Below are 15,324 nucleotides of genomic sequence, written 5' to 3'. Positions count from 1 at the left end.
GATATTTTATGCCTTCTGGAAGAAGAAGCAAGGCTGGAATTGCATACTCCCAATCTGTTGTCTTTGTAGGGCTCTGAGCATACTGGTGGTTTTCAGAGTCTGGTTTCCATAGACTTCTGAAAGAAAGAAAACTCATAACAGTGAGAAGAAAAGAGGGAAAAAATAAGATTATGTTCTTCCAAGGACCTTTGAACCAATGAATGTGTTCAGATTGAATTTTTCTGGATCCAGGAATATATATCTATATATAAGGGATCCAGGAATAAGTTTATCAAAAGAGATGCATGGTCTTATGGAGAAAATATAAATCCACCTTGAACAAATTTTTTTTTGAAGTCCTAGAATATACCTAGGCACTGTGTGAAGAGTTTATACAATGAGCCAATTTCACTGCAACAGTCCAGATACCACAGTGAATAAAGTGCGTACAGAGGGGAAGCACCCACACATTGCTTCCTCATGGAGCTCACATCCTAATGCAGGGAAAAGGAAATTAACAAATAAATAGATGCTATGTCAGGTGTTATGAAGAAAAATTAAACTGAGTGAAGTAGTGATATGGACCAGTGTGCTAGTTTAGATAGGGCGGGGGTGAAGTCCTTTCTAAGATAAAGTGACATTGGAGCAGATATTTAATGAAGTGAGGGAGTGAGGCATCCACACACCTGGAGAGAGAATAACAAGCAGAGGGAACTGTGCGTGAATAGGTCTGAGATGTGGCCTGAGTGGACTGAGCAAGCTGAGCCTTACAGAGGATGCGGTCACAGGAGCGGCTGGTGACCAAATCACATAGGTTTTCCTAGGCCATCATTAGAGATTAGCATTTTTTTTTTTTTAAAGCAAGCATCTGCCTTTTTTTTTTTTTTTTTTTATGGCTGTGTTGGGTCTTCGTTTCTGTGCGAGGGCTTTCTCCAGTTGCGGCAAGTGGGGGCCACTCTTCATCACGGTGTGCGGGCCTCTCACTATCGCGGCCTCTCTTGTGGCGGAGCACAGGCTCCAGACGCGCAGGCTCAGTAGTTGTGGCTCACGGGCTTAGTTGCTCTGCGGCATGTGAGATCTTCCCGGACCAGGGCTCGAACCCGTTTCCCCTGCATTGGCAGGCAGATTCTCAACCACCGCGCCACCAGGGAAGCCTAGCATTTTTATTCTTAGTGATTTGGAAGTTGTTAGAGAGATTTGCGCATAGCTCTGACATAGTCTGATGACAATTAAAGAATCCCTCTATGCCCTTTATGGAGAATAGACCCGGGATTGGGGCCAGGTGGGGTGTGTGCTGAGCTTGGGTGCAGGAGGTACATTTATACCACAGAATTTCCAACAAGATGATAATGAATTTGGACTAGGATGGCAACATTGAGGGAGAGAAGTGAGGACCATTTAACATTAAAGAAGATCCGCTTACGTGAAAAATGGATAGGAAGACTAAATGTCATAAAAGAGTCACATCTCCCCACTAGTGCTAATAAGGAAAAAATCCTGAACTATTATAGAAAAGCAAATGGCCAAGAATATTTTGAAGAGTTATATCTGGGGGCAGGGGAGACTTATTCTATCATATATCAAGAGGGTATAAAGCTATAGGAATTAAGAGTCTTTGTTATGGGAATAAATAAAATAGATGACAGATCAATCTACAATAGCATCAAGACCTCAGAAAGCATCCCATGGACAAATGGATACTTGATATGTGACAGAGGTTATACTGAAGAATTGGACATGTGGAAATTGCTTATGGAAAAGCAAAAACATAAAATTATGTCCTTATTTCACACAAATCAATTCCACATAGATAAAGGACCTAAATATAAAAAGCAAAATAAATTTATGAAGACATTTTAGGAGAATGCTTTCTGACCTGGGGATAGTTTAAAATAGACTCAAAAGGCATATATCATAAAATCATAGTTAAATTCTACTAAATGGAATAGATGAAAAGACAGGCCATGGACTAGAAAAGATATTGGGGTATATATATTCACAAAGGATTGGTAACCAGAATATATGTATTTAAAATTCCTAAAAAGGAAACAAGTACAAAATACCCAATAGAAAAATGGTCAGAAGACATACATAGCTGCTTCACAAGAAAGGAAATCCCAAAATGGCGAATAAACGTGAACATTTGCTTGGGCTCCCTAGTCATCGGGTAAGTTTATATTAAAACCATAATGACAAAATATTTTTAAAAATTAAAAACATTAAAAAGTAGGATAACACCAATTGTTGGTGAAGATGTGAAACAGCAGGAAGTCTTGCACACCAATAGTGGGATATACATCACACTTACCTCTACGCCACTTTGGGGGGCAGTTCTGTAATATCTAAAGTCAAGGATATGCCCTTGTCATGATCCAGCACATACTCCTACATTTATGATCTAGAGCTGCACTGTCCAATACAGTTGACACTGGTCATTTGTGTCTATTTAAATTTAAATTAATTTAATTTAATTAAAATTCAGTTCCTCAGTTGCGTGAGCATATTTCAAGGGCTCAATGGCTACTCTGTGACTAGTGGCTAGTGGCTACTTTACAGACAGTACAATGATATTTCTATCCTAGAAAGTTCTAATGGACAGCACTGATCTATAGGAATGCTCATAAATGTGTATAAGAAGACATGCAAGAGATATTCATAATAGCGTTATTTGTAATAAAATTCTAGAAACCATGCAAATGTCAATCAGTGGGATCAGCAATAAACAAAATGTGGTATGTTTATATTACAGACTACTCTAGAGGATGCAAATGAATACATATAGCAACATGGATGAATCTCAGAAACATGTTGAGTAAAAAACAAGATGCAAAAAAGGAACATTTTTTACAGTATTGACATAAAATTTTTAAATGCGCAAAACTTTGTGTTATATTTATGCAAGTACAGATATGCATAAAATGCATATTAAAATGCATGGGAATGATAAATATCAAATTAGGATAGTGGCTGTCTCTGAGAGGTGGAAGAGGGGTGCCAGGTACACAGGGTGTGTAACTGGTAATATCTGTTTATCGTTTTATTCTGTATATTTCAGATATTTCAAAATAATGCTATCTATTGCTGACATTCAGGTAAATGAATTTACAAATTGACTAAATGTGGGGTTTCTCTTGTTTTGGGGTTTTTTTTTGGTCCATGCTGCACAACATGTGGGATATTAGTTCCTGACCAGGGATGGAACCTGTGCCCCCCTGCAGTGGAAGCTAGGTGTCTTAACCACTGGACTGCCAGGGAAGTCCCGACTAAATGTGTTTTCATTTATATTTCTATACCCAAAACTAAGCCAGTTAGTTCTTACATGCACATATGGAAGTACCTAGATTTGTGGAAGCAAGGCTTTAAACAAATATACACCGTAATGCCTACAAGGTTTCCATTCCTAATTATGTTTTTAAATAAATACAATACTAGTTAAAGACAGGTAATAAAAGAAAAAAAATGATCACATGATCTAACCACCTTTGGTACTGGTTTTATTTTTCTTTGCTCTTTGTCAAATGCTTACATATTTTACATTGTTGCAATCACAGTATCATTTTTATTTCTACATTTTGCATAATATTGTAAACAATGTTTATATTATTATAAGTTTATAAAATTTTAAGGACTAGTTAATATTTCATTGATCTGTTAGAAATATAGTTTATTTCCTTCTAACTTTTTCACTATTATAGGTGCTGCTGCAATTCATATGGTGTAAGTTATTTTTTAGACTATATTATCAACAGTAGATTTAATGAAGCAAGTTGTGAACTGTTCGAATAATGTAGTTTAGCTGAGGTATAGTTGATGTACAATATTATACAAGTTTCAGGTATACAACATAGTGAGTCATAATTTTTAAAGGTTATATTACATTTATTGTTATTATACATATTGGCTATATTCCCTGTGTTGTACAATATATACTTATAGCTTATTTATTTTATACATAGTAGTTTCACCTCTTAATCCCCTACCCTTATCTTCATTTAACGTGTTTTATTGCTTGTCCAAAGGCTGTATCAAAGAACATTCCACTGGTGATGTATGCAATTACTTTTTTTTTTTTTTTGATAGATTTTATTCATTTATTTATTGGCTGCGTTGGGTCTTCTGTGGCTGTGCCTGGGCTTTCTCTAGTTGCCAAGGGCTTCGCATTGCGGTGGCTTCTCTTGTTGCAGAGCACAGGCTCCAGGCGTGCAGGCTTCAGTAGTTGTGGCACACGGGCTTCAGTAGTTGTGGCTCGCGGGCTCTAGAGCTCAGGCTCAGTAGTTGTGGCACACAGGCTTAGTTGCTCTTCAGCATGTGGAATCTTCCCGGACCAGGGCTCAAACCCGTGTCCCCTGCATTGGCAGGCAGATTCTTAACCACTGCGCCACCAGGGAAGCCCTGCAATTACTTTTAAAACAACCTTGTCACCATTGAATATTATCAATTTAATTTTAGCTCTCCATTGTAGTTTTTTATAGGTGTAAAATGGTACATTACTGTTTTAATTTTAATGTCTTTAAATAACTGTGAGGTTAAACTTATGTAGGCATTGCCATTTTCTACATATGTCCTTTGCTCATATATCTCTAGTCCTTTGATCAATTATACATGAGATAAACAGTAAAAAGATATTCATGTATAATTGTTGGAAATCCTTCCACAAATTTTTGCCAATCTTTTCTCAAAATATTAAGTTACTTTTTATAGTTTATTTCTTTTCATTTTTAGTATAAAGAATTTTAATATGTATCACTGATGGTTACTTTTATAACCTCTTATATTTGTTCAAAATTCATATTATTACATCTCCAAATAGTTCCCTACATATATTCCATAAATGGGAAAGTCACCTCCTCTAGAAAACATCCAAGAACTATTTGAGTTCTTCTGAGCATCAACTGAAATTAGTTTTCTTAAATTTCAACTTAATGTATGTCATGTTGGTCCTAGTTCTATTCGCTGGGACATATTAACTCATCTTCACATATTCTTCTGGAACCCTCTTCTTCCACTATTAAATTCCTCTAATTCCTTTAATCTGTCTTGAGAAAAAAATCTCAGTTGTTCCTTTCTAGATGTTTTCCTGTTGTTCATGTGCCCGTGTATGTATGTGTCATGCCTAGAACTAAACACCATATTCCAAGAGAAATATCTCCAGCCAGGGACACACTAGGTTTAGGACCTGAGACTATAAATAAGGACTCCTTTACTGAGCTTTATTTTACAGAGAAGAAAAAAATTTTTTTCTCCCAATTCACCAACTGAGCTCTTCTGATATATTTGAAATTCATAAAAACTTTAAAATGCTAAATAAGAGAACATTTATATTCAAATTATATTCTCCCAAGTGTGTTTATGATATCGTCTTTCTTAGAGCATATTCATTGCTGTATAAAATCGTGTTGTATTCGGTGGTATTTCACTATTCCATAAAGAATCTAGTAGCATGTATTTTCTACTTCAAATTGAATTTTCCTAGTAATTTGGGCTTTTCGTCTATAGTAAATACATTTCTCAGTGCAGGTCTTCGTGCATCATTTCATCATCTCTAAAATATATTCCAAAGGAAGATAGCTTTGCCTTGTTATGAAGAAAACAACTTGATTTTATTTTAGTAATTTGAGTCATTTTAACTGTGAAGCAAAGCCAATAGAAACAGAGTCATATCACCTTGGTGAAATTCTCACTCTACATAGAGTGGGACACCAGTAAAACACTTCATTAAATGATGATTAACAATAAAGATAGTTATTGCATTGGCATATTTGGCCCATGGCTAGCACAGAATAGACTATCAATACTTTTATGCTCTAGATTTTTTTTCAGCTTTATTGAGGTATAATCCACAAAAAAATTGTAATATATTTAAAGAGTATATCATGATGAATTGCAATTTGTATACATTGTGAAAGGATTTCTGCCATCTAGTTAATTAACACATTACATTCATTACATATATATATAGAGAGAGAGAGAGAGTACATTTAAGTTCTACTCTGTTAGCAAATTTCAATTATACAGTACAGTGTTATCAACTATAGTCACCATGTTCTACATTAGATACTCAGACCTTATTCATCTTACAGCTGAAAGTTTTTACATTTTTACCAGCCTCTCCCTATTTCCTCTGTCCCTAACCCCTGGCAACCACTTTTCTACTCTATGTTTTTTGTTTTTGTTTTTTTTTAATTTATTTATTTATGGCTGTGTTGGGTCTTCATTTCTGTGCGAGGGCTTTCTCTAGTTGTGGCCACTCTTCATCGCGGTGCGCGGACCTCCCACTATCGCGGCCTCTCTTGTTGCGGAGCACAGGCTCCAGACGTGCAGGCTCAGTAATTGTGGCTCACAGGCCCAGTTGCTCCGTGGCATGTGGGATCTCCCCAGACCAGGGCTCGAACCCGTGTCCCCTGCATTAGCAGGCAGATTCTCAACCACTGCGCCACCAGGGAAGCCCTACTCTATGTTTTGACGAGTTTGATTTTTTATTTTAGATTTCATATATAAGTGATACAATGCAGTACACATGTTTTTCTCTGTCTGGCTTGTTTCACTTAGCATACTGCCCTCTAGGTCCATCCATGTTGTCACAAACTGCAGGATTTCCTTCTTTTTCATGGCTGAATAATATTCCAATATATATTGGAATATTATACACACACACACAAGATCTCTATTCATTCATCTGTTGACAGACATGAAGATTGTTTCTATATCTTGGCTATTGTGAATAATGCTGCAATGAACATGGGAATGCAGATATCTCTTTAAGATCCTGATTTCACTTCCTTCAGCTATATGCCCAGAAGTCAGATTTCTGGACCATATGGTTGTTCTATTTTTAATTTTTTGAGGAAACTCTATACTATTTTCCATAGTGATGGCACCTATTTACATTCCCAACAGTGCACAAGAGTTTCATTTTCTGCACATTCTTGCCCAAACGTGTTATCTCTTGTCTTTCTGATGATAGCTATTCTAACGGGTGTGAGGTAATATCTCATTGTAAAATTGATTTGCAATTCCCTGATTAGTAGTGATATTGAGCACCTTTTAGTGTACCTGTTGGACATCTGTATATCCTCTTTGGAAAAATGTCTATACAGATCATCTGCTCATTTTTTTAATCAGAATGTTTCTGTTTTTTGCTACTGAGTTGTGTGAGTTCATATATTTTGGATATGAACCCCTTATTATATATTGGATGTGCAAATATTTCCTCCCATTCCACAGGTTGCCTTTTCATTATGTTGATTAGTTTCTTTGCTGTGCAGATGCTTTTTAGCTTGATGTAGTCTTACTTATTTATTTTTCCTTTTACTGTCTTTGCTGTTGGTTTCAAGTCCAAAAAAATCATTGCCAAAACCAAGGTCATAGCTTATCCCCTTTTGTTTTTCTAGGAGTTTTACAGTTTCAGGAGTTTTACAGTTTTGTTTTTCTAGGAGTTTTACAGTTTCAGGTCTTAAATATATGACTTTAGTCCATTTTGAGTTGGTTTTTGTGTATGATATAAGATGGTGGTCCTGTTTCATTCTTTTGCATGTGGCTGTCAGGTTTCCCAAAATCATTTATTAAAGACACTATCATTTCCCCATGGTACATTCTTGGCTCCCTTGTCGTATCAATTGACCATACTTCCGTGGGTTTCTTTGTAGGCTCTCTATTTTGTTTCCATTGATCTATGTGTCTGCTATTATGCCATAGATTTAGTATGTCCATGGGAGAATGTGAATTCGGGAGGCTCTTATCTCCATCTTGGACCAGATTCTGCCTATAGCATCAGGTCTTAGACTAAGGAAGAATGAAAGAATTTCCAGCTCACATAGAGTCCAGAGAGTTAACTAAAAGTGAGTTTGAGACCAAAGTCTCGTTTAAGGGCCAGAGAGTAAATAGTTCAGGTACACATTCTCTGTTGCAACTGCTCAACTCTGCTTTTGTACAGCTAATATATCAAGGTAAAGCATGTGTTGGAGAGCATAATATATAAGTGAATGAGTGCCCATTTTTGGCCAATAACCCATACTTTGTCAACCTCTACCCTATGCTATATGAACCAGGGGAAACTTCAACAGCGATATATGTAGCCCATTGGGTATTCAGAAATTTGTTGCCCCAAACAGTTGTTCTCTTTCTTATATGTAAACATAGAGAAAATTCATGATCAAAATCCCAAAAGCATTTTAGTAAAGCCAAAGTGAAGGGATCACATTTGCTGAATCCACACATAACCCACCTCAATGAAACTTGCCTCCCTCTTCCCTTAGCCCCAAACTCTCTACCTTTTTACCCTAAATCAATTAAAGCTGAGGATCTATGTCCACAGAAAGGCTTCTGCCTTTTCAAAGATCTATAAATGTCTTACTGCTGCACATGTGAAGACCTCAGGGCTCTAGAAACTGATTCTCAGGATTCATCAGGCATAAGGGACAGAGCCAACCAAACCCAGCACCCAGGATTTTCTTTCCCTATTTGACATGTAGAGGCAAGTGAGTTTATTTTCCCTAATTTTGGGCTAAGTGGAGTTACCACTTTGGAACCCAGGGAGGCAGACTCAGATATCTTCCCTAGGCCTGACAGCCTAAGTATGCTCACCTACAAAATGGAGTTAACAATACTGCCTACATTGTAGGGCTTTTGTGAGGATTTAATGAATATTCATAAGTATCTAGCCCAGTACTTAATATAAGTATGCAGTAAGTATATTTTTCTTAATACTTATTATTATTCTCAGGTGCCAAAGAGGCTGGTAGAAGAATCTCACTCTTAACTCCTTTACAAAAAGCTACTAACAGCAACCTAAAGCCACTAGTTTGCTACCAATTATTCTGTTAAATTTTCTTCCCAAGAGCTATTCATTTATTCAGATCCTCAAATGAGTCAATCTTTCCCTGTTAGCAAATATAAGTCATACTTTCTACACTTCTCTTCCTGAGCCCGTTACATATATTATTATTCAAACACAGAATTTTTCTTTCAGAGCCTAGAGGCAGCTGCAAAATCTAGCTCACCAGGGCTCTGGGAAGCCCAGTCTTGTCCTGGCTCCTCTGGATATGAGGCAGATGTACCAGAGGGCTGTCCCATGAGGGCTTCTAATTTAGCCAAAGCCCTGCAGAGAAAGGCTTCAGTTCCTCAGTTCAGAAAAGTTTGGGAAAGATTGCAGAGCAACCTGATTTCTAACTACCAAAACTGTAAGAGAGATAGATAGATTTAGATTTCTTGAGATCCCTAGAAATAACATCAGAATGTTCCTCCATTTGAAGCAAATGAAGGCTAAATATCTTTAATATAAGCTCTAAGAAAATATTGCCTGCTCAGGGCAAGTTCTACCCACTGTCCTCTGAAGTGGTCCATTTACTATCTAGCAGGATCAATACAGGATCCCAAGCCATTACCCCAACTCAAGGACGTGCCAGCATTTACAGGGACCTCTTTTTTAGTGTATGTCCTCAAAGATGTCTGCATCTTGGGGTTATTGGAGGAGCAGCAAGACTAGTTATCCAAAATTCCCTTAAATATTCTGAAAGTCGTTAAAAACCAAGAATGTTTGGACCTGAGTTCACATCCCTGCCCTGTCAATTCCTAACTTAATCACGGTGAAGCTCACTTTCTAAAAAATGGATATCTATCCTAACATTATTGTCCTATCGACAATAATATCTAACATACAAAGTTGTCAAGAAGATTACATTCTTTTACTTATTTATATGTTTTATATTATATAGTCACTGAGATTAGTGGTTTTAACTGGGAAAAGAAAGAAAATCAAGGAAGGTTCACCATAGGACTGAATACACAGCTAATCCTGATATAAATAACTTTGTGAATTCCAGAACAAAACAAAAGAAATTGAAAGGTACTCCTAAGCTTTAAACCAACTTCCACGGTTACAATGCAAATGATGAGCAATACAAGGAAAGAGTGACAACTCCCACTTTAAAAGCAGGAGATCCCACATGCCACGGAGCAACTAAGCCCGTGCGCCAAAACTACTGAGCCTGCACTCTAGAGCCCGCGAGCCACAACTACTGAGCCTGCATGCTGCAACTACTGAAGCCCGTGCGCCTAGAGCCCGTGTTCGGCAACAAGAGAAATCACTGCAATAAGAAGCCTGCGCACCGCAACAAAGAGCAGCCCCCGCTCACCGCAACTGGAGAAAGCCCACATAGCAACGAAGACCCAACGCAGCCAAAAATAAATAAATTAATTAAATAAATTTAAAAAAAAAAAGGAAAAAAGCAGGAGCTCTGCCCAGGTCCTGGTCAACTCACAAGACATGCTAGGGTGCTCTTTGGAGGGAGATGTAACAGCTCTCTGGTTTCCTTTCCCGTCTCCTTCTAGATCCTACAGCTGAGGCCAATATATGCCTCCCTGCTGATTGGAATTTCTTGATCAATCCTAGGAGAATCCGAGGAGATATTTTAAGAGCTTTAGCCCAGTTCTCTGGCACTTGGCAGCTAATGAGTCTTGCTCCTAATCTGGACCTAAGTTTTGGTCTACTGTTTCCTAAGATGTACAAGTTCCTCTCTTATACCTAAACTCCTATTTCATTAGGTTTGAAACCTTATTTAGCTCTTTCAAATCCCCTCCCAAGGACTACAGTCTAAATGACTGCATAGAAAGCTGCCCAATGAACACCAAATTGTTTCATGATATGAATGAGAAAAAAAATTGAATTGCTTTAAGTTATTGAGATTTTAATGTTGTTTGCTACCGCACTTAGCCTAAATAACACTTAAATTTTCCAGTGGAAATTGGAGACTATGGTTTATCAGTAGGAAGGTAGTCAGCAGATTGAAAATCAGGAAAGCATTGTGTTAAGGGAAAGACGTTTGCAAAAATCTGTTGCCAGCAATAATTTGGTAGGCAGATCTTGTGCTTACTGAATTGTAGCTCTAGGGAAAGAGGTTAGAAAACAATGTTAGTGCGTACAAACTAGTGTTTGTCCGCATCTGGCACAAGAAAGAAATGAAATGAGCTCCGGAAAAAGTTGGTCACTTTGTAAGCGGAAATGAGAGGGAATAGAAAAAAATCTAAAAATGTGGGCCATCAAAGTGTTGGAAATATCTTTGTTTCTAGATCCTAAACTGTAAGTGATGTGATTGAGAAAGGCTTGGAGTAACCGAAAAACTTCTGCTGCTCAAAGTGACTTCAGTCTTGCAGCAAAGATCACACACATTAATAGCCATTTTTAGCCACCATTAAATTAAGAAAAACAATTGGAGGGATCAGGCAATAAAATCAAGCTGATTAGAGATCAATGTCTGGGAAGCATCTCTGAGTATGGTTACGGCACATGGTACTGATTGCAAGCAAATAGACCTGAAGCTTTGCTCATGAAGAAATTGCATATCACATAAAACCACGTGGGTGGTCTCAGGGAGCTTGTAATTAAAGAGCGTAAAATAATCATCGGGCAAACAGTGGGCTGACAAAACTCTGCAGCCCCAGGAAGGCACAGCCCACTTCAGATGTGCAAGGAGGATAAGAGATAAGGAGGAAGCTCCCAAAGGATGGAGTCAGGAGGCCACAGAGCACAATGTGCAAAAGAATTCCTTCCAGAGAGCTGATTCAGAGAAGAGTCAAAGATCTCCCCCTGCTCTCTGGGTTTGTCCAACTGGATTACCTCTGACCAGTAACGGCTGTGTCTCCCTGTTTTACCCTTTCCAAATGGAACTATTCTTTATGGTGGATATCGGGGATGGATACTAAGTGCATAGTCACAGGACTATGAGAAACTATATCTGATAGATTGTAGAGGACATGCATTATCTGAGATCCTGGAAATGAGTGTAATCTATATGTGGGAAAAGGGGAGAGAATGAAAATTTGGTTACCAGAAAGAGCAGGCAATGGTGAAAATGCTAATGTTCAGCAATACACATATTCCCTTTTCTTGGACACATAGTAAAACTACATTTCCCAGCCTCCTTTGCAGTTAAGTATGATCAGGTAATTGAGTTCTAAGTAATGGAAGGTGGGCAGAAGTGAAGTAGTCTAACTCTAGGCATAGTTCACACAGCCTCCTGCAGTGGAGGGCTCCAAGGCCCTAGAAGTAGGTAGAAAACTACAGCCCACAGGCCAAATCTGGCTCACTGCCTATTTTTTTTTTTTTTTGGCATATTTTTATTAAAAGTAACTTTTTCAAAACAAAAAAAAAATCATTAGAAGAGCAGCATTTTTGCAAATCTCTTTTATATCTGACAATAGAAGACAGCTGGATTCTCATGTCAGCTTCTTCATTCAACATGTTGCTTTGGTTGAAGCATATAAAGAAAAGCTGGCCTCATGGTCATACAGTTGGAAAAGGAACTTCATGAAACTTCTGAAAGGGTTTCAGGTACCCCCAGGAGTCCTCAGACCATACTTTGAGAACCACTGCAGTAAACTATACTGTTTCTCAGTTAGAGACTATATGGCTATTGAATCAGTATTAGACCAAGATATTTTAAACAGGGACTTCGCTGGCGGTCCAGTGGTTAAGACTCAGCGCTTCCAATGCAGGGGGCACAGGTTCGATCCCTGGTCAGGGAACTAAGATCCCACATGGCACATGCACTGCCAAAAAAAAAAAAGACATTTTAGGGGGCTTCCCTGGTGGCGCAGTTGTTGAGAATCTGCCTGCCAATGCAGGGGACACGGGTTCTCTGGTCTGGGAAGCCCTGGTCTGGGAAGATCCCACATGCTGCAGAGCAACTAGGCCCGTGAGCCACAGCTACTGAGCCTGCGCGTCTGGAGCCTGTGCTCCGCAACAAGAGAGGCTGCGACAGTGAAAGGCCGGTGCACCGCGATGAAGAGTGGCCCCCGCTTACCACAACTGGAGAAGGCCCTCGCATAGAAACAAAGACCCAACACAGCCAAAACAATTAAATAAATAAATAAATAAATAAATAAGTCAGGAACTCTTTAAAAAAAAATCATTTAAAAAAAAGACATTTTAAACAAATTGCAAAGGGTGGTAGTAGGGAAGGAAACTTGAATTCTCCCATTAACTCAATTTTAAATATCAATTTTCAACTTATGTTCAAAAATTGCTCTTAGCCAGCCAAGATTACATATTAGGTTTTTTCAAGTTTACTTTTTCAAACTAAGAAGAGAAAGCAACATGTCATACAGAAAGTTCACATTTGTACAGTGTCTTTACAGTTTACAAAGACTCTTTCTGTGTCCACCTGATGCCATTTAATCCTTAGAAGCCACTTGATAGAGGAGGAAAGCTTGGAGCAGAGAGGTAACTTTCCCAAGATTGCCGTCAATAAGCAGGTTTCCTCGTGACCAAGCGATGTGCTCACAGGACAATTCTGCTCTGTCTCTAATGAACAAGCATCTCTCTTGCAAAAGCTGGCTTTCCAACCTGGGAAGAGGGGACTCTTTATTTATGTTTACTTTTTTCACATATATACAACAGACAGCATCTGTTCTAGAATCCACCTGGATTTCATTTGACACAGAATATCAATACAATATGGCTGCAAGAATAGCAAACTGGAAAGACAAAGCGTAAAAGACACGGGTCTATCTAATTTATAATTAAGGAACAAGAGGGCAAGTCATTAAATGAATAACAGAACAGCTGAGCTTGATAGAAGAATTCTTTTTTACTAGTGCACATACTTTTGGAATTCCCACTATCTGTTGTCCAACAGACACACCTGCCATGTTTTGAGCCAGCAGGAGAAGCAGTGGAAGTGAAAAGCACGGTCACAGACTCCCCATGCAACGGTGCATTCTTCAGAAGTAGCAGATGCCCGGTTAGCTCAACATCCTATGGAAAGATCCATAATGTGGTTCCTGCAGATGGCACAGTTATGAGACACAATATCCCAGGCCCAGAGGGCTACTGCATTTCATTTTTTCTCTTCAATGTGCTTCTTGCCCATGTTGTTGTTGGTGCCACGTGGGGTATCCATATCCATCACTGCTGCCATTTTGGAAACACACCCCTGTGGTCCTCACTGCCTATTCTTGTACAACCATGAGCTAAAATGGCTTTACATTTTTCAATTACCTTTAAAAATAAGAATAATAATATTCCACAACTTTCAAAATTATTTAAAATTTAATTTGCAATGTCATAAAGTTTTATTGGAACACATCCACATTCACATTCATTTCTATATTGTTTATGCCCACTTTCATATTAAGTGGCAGGGTTGAATAGCTACAGCAGAGACCATGTGTGGTGCCCTCACTGCTGCCCCCTGCTGACTCAGTGCATTCTACATTGCAATGATGCAGTTATAACTTGACCACATTTTGACTGCCATCCATATCACTGTACTGTAACATTTTATTTTATTTTATCCTTTTACTATCAGTGCATATTCATCAGGTCAAAACAAGAAAGGAAGAAAAAAGTGGACTTCATATGGTGCATGTTTGAAGCATACTGGAGTGTGGATTATTTTGTTAACAAATTAGGTGGCAAAGCATTGTGTTTTTTGTACAATGACCTTTTAGCTGTGGTAGGCAAAATAATACCACCACCACCACCACCCCCAGATGTCCATATCCTAATTCCTGGAACCTGTGAATATGTTATTTTACATGTCAAAAGGAACTATGAATACGTAAAGTAAAAATATTAAGGAAAAAAAGGAACTTTGCAGGTTCAACTAATTTAAGGGATCTTGAGGTAGAGATTTTAAAATTTAGTCTAGATACAAGACTTTATTTACAAATATTTAGATTAATAGCATTTTGGCACATCAAATGTAGAACACAGCACTCTGAATAAATCCTGTCACAAAAACAATAAGACCCACTGTAAATAATTTTGTAAATCAGGGAATTGCACCTCAAAAAGCCACAGTCTTTAGTTGTGACTGCTACCTTGTATCCCAATGGGTAACTTTTTCTTTTTTGTAAATATATACACACACCAGCAAGTCATGGTCCCTGGGGGAGTCCCTTGTGATACAACACTATAAGCAAAATGGAATGCTGTAAGTCTTAACAGAATGTACCAACCTATTCTAGGAATCTTGTTTTTAAAAAAGTTAAAGGCAAACATAAAAATGATTCCACAAATTAACCAAATCCTATTTTCTGCACATTCCACTTTTGGGTTTTATTTAACATTGACTGTATAATATTCTGTTATTACCACATGTTTACAACCCAGAAAGACATATTTTTTACTTTAGTGTCTGTAAAAAGGGATTTGAAATGTGTAATTTAAACACTGCAGCTGACCTGAATGAATTTTATATTATATGCTGAGGTTTACCTATCCTACTTCAAACAACTTCTCAATTCCCAGCGTGAAGCATGAAGTCAATTAGAAATCAATGAACAGAAGTGAAGAACTTGTTAAAATATGTTTGTTGTCTTAAGAAATAAGATTGTTTCCTTTGC

At 38.0% G+C, this 15,324-nt stretch overlaps 1 pseudogene; it reads right to left on the bottom strand.

Annotated features, from left to right (window-relative positions):
* Positions 1–13,568: 13,568 nt before the first annotated feature.
* Positions 13,569–13,904, bottom strand: LOC132372492 (E3 ubiquitin-protein ligase RBX1-like; annotated as a pseudogene).
* Positions 13,905–15,324: the final 1,420 nt, after the last annotated feature.

The sequence above is a fragment of the Balaenoptera ricei genome, chromosome 10 (assembly GCF_028023285.1).
Source record: "Balaenoptera ricei isolate mBalRic1 chromosome 10, mBalRic1.hap2, whole genome shotgun sequence".
Classification (NCBI taxonomy): Eukaryota; Metazoa; Chordata; class Mammalia; order Artiodactyla; family Balaenopteridae; genus Balaenoptera; species Balaenoptera ricei.
Note: the sequence above shows the minus strand (reverse complement) of the source record. Positions and strands in the feature narration are given on the sequence as shown.